Source organism: Rhinolophus sinicus, chromosome 14 (assembly GCF_057876585.1).
Source record: "Rhinolophus sinicus isolate RSI-liver-muscle chromosome 14, RSI-T2T, whole genome shotgun sequence".
NCBI classification, from domain to species: domain Eukaryota; kingdom Metazoa; phylum Chordata; class Mammalia; order Chiroptera; family Rhinolophidae; genus Rhinolophus; species Rhinolophus sinicus.
This window is the reverse complement of record NC_142514.1, coordinates 6,295,000-6,297,503: the sequence shown is the minus strand read 5'-3', so window position 1 is coordinate 6,297,503 and position 2,504 is coordinate 6,295,000.

Genomic DNA, 2,504 nt, shown 5'->3' with positions numbered 1-2,504 from the left:
GCGGCGCGAGCCCTGTGCCAGTGGGACACCACCGCGCGGCCGTCACGTGGCGGGGGCCGGGCCGTGACGTTACGCGGCGGCGCGGGCCCGGGGAGGTGCACGGCGGGGGTGTGGGCCCGGATCCGCGCACCGATTGGCCCGCGGGCGGACGTGGGCGGGGTTCCGCCCGGAGGGCTTGAATAGGCGAGGTCGGCTTGGGCCCACGCGACGGGAATGAGAACCGGCCGAAGCTGCCCTGTCTCTGCCCACAGGTAGAGAAACGGGGCTTGGCAACGTCTGTTGAGACCCGGGGTCCGGCCTTTCTCCCTTTTTTTCAGTCTATTTTCAGTATATTTTGTGATGCTTAGGATGTGCAAAAAAGTATATAAATTACATGACATCTCACAACTGTGTACTCACTACCCAACTTAGGGAAAGAAGATCCAAAGAGCCTGAACCTCCAGAGTACCCCTAGTATCACTTTGTATAGTCTTGATTTTTCTAGAAACAGCATTATACATTGCAATACGTTTTGTGTCTATCTTTTCTGATCATCTCCAGCCCAGACTTCTGAGCTCCAAGCTTCTCTATTCAAGCTGCTTTGCTACTTGTGTGTCCTTGGGTCACTGTCAGACTCAGCCTGGCATCTTCTTACCTCCGGGTCTCAACGTGCAGTCCTTCCCTGGCCACCATTGCAGCATTTCCAACACATGATTCCGGTTAATTTCCTCATAGAGGCTTCTGCAGTTACTTTGTTGACTGATTTAAGTTGTCCTTCCATCCCTGGAATGTAAGTTTCAGGAGCCCAGGGACCTTGTTTCTTTTGTTCACAATTGTTCCTGACAAGGTATATGCCTATGATGCTAGTAATGCCCAAGGAATTAATGAATAAATGTCCCTAACTGAATTCATCATTCCGTTCTTCCCCTCCCCCAAACCTGTCTGCCTTTTTTATTTCCTGTCCTGGTATATGATGGCACCACCATCTGCACAGCGACCAACGCTAAGCAACTTTCCTGTTACCTTGGACTTCCTCTCTCTGTCTCTCTCTGTCTCTCTCTCTGTCTCTGGCTCTCTCAGCAGCCTATACTCACCTGGCACTTGGATCTCCTAAAATTCTCCCAAAGTCATCCCCTTCTCTGTGTTCCTTCTACTGCTGCTGTGGTTTCAAATCTTCATTTCTTTCATCTACTTTGTAGCAAAAATCTTCTACCTGCTCTCAAAGGCCATCCCTTCAGGCCTTTAGTCTGTCTCCCCCACTTGCATAGCCCTCCAGAGGCAACAGGTGCAGAATATACCAACCCTTTGTTTTCAATCACCCACAGCTACTAAAAGCAGTACCTTGACCAGACCAAGCTGCTAGATATCCTGTATGTAAACACAGAGAGAGCTTAAGTAGAAGGGGAGTTGTGTGCAAACACAGGAGTGAGGTATTTGATTGCTGGGACTCTTTAAAAACAACTCCCAGGAGCAGTCATCCAAAATACAAACACAGTGAGTTCTCTATAGTAAAGCCATTAGTTCCAGGCCTAGAAAATGGGGAAAGCCATACTACTGATCCGAAGGAAGGAAAGAAGGCAGGCAGGAAGAAAAAGAAAGTGTTTCTCATGCTTCCTAAATGTCCCAAATCCCTTACTTTAGTTGCTTAGGAAGTCAGTGGCCTTAGCGGAAGATTTATGAGGAAAGGGTAGAAAAGAGGAGAGAGTAATGCAACCCTGTTAGCTAGGAGGGAGCTGCTTCCATCTGTGCAAAATTCTGAACCCTAGGAGGTGATGCCCTCCATGTGGCTGCTCTTTCACAGAGGTGTCTGAGGCTGGAACCCAGGCTTCTCATGCCAAGGCAGCACCCAACCTCCTGCCTTCTTTCCCCAAGGACTGTCAGTCTAGGGTTGTGCTAGACACAAAAACTGGCTTCCCCACCCCCTTGTTAATAGTAACACTGCCTTCTGATTGGAGTTTTTCCAAGGTCTCTCATGTATATTATCTTGCTGGATACTCACAATGTTTGGCAGCCCTGTTGTTTTCGTTCCCTTTTTATGGACAAGTATGATAGATTTACCCAAGGCCACACAGCTAGTTAGTGGCTGATACAGCTATAATTCATGCTCCGTGCCTTGGAACATGCTGTTGCTTAGGAAGCCCCCTTTCTCTGCCGGCCAGACCCGCTCATTCATTCAATCATTCATTCATTTACTCAACATGTTTATTGAGCTTTTACTCCATTCAAATCAGTGTTCTATGCTCTGGTGGGTACGGCAGGGATTAAAATGGATAAAAATCCTTAGCGAAACAGTAGCAATCATATCCAGCAGTATATAAAAAGGAAAATACATCATGATCAAATGAGATGTCCCAAGAAAAAGGGGTTGGTTTAACATTTGAAAATCAATCAATATAATTCAGCATATGTTGTGTGTTCGTTTAATATGATTTCAAATCCACTTGTTTACGACTTAAGTTGTTTTAATCCACTGGTTTATGACAAAGGAAAAATGTTACTTTGATATAAGAATAAAGTAAGTCGTG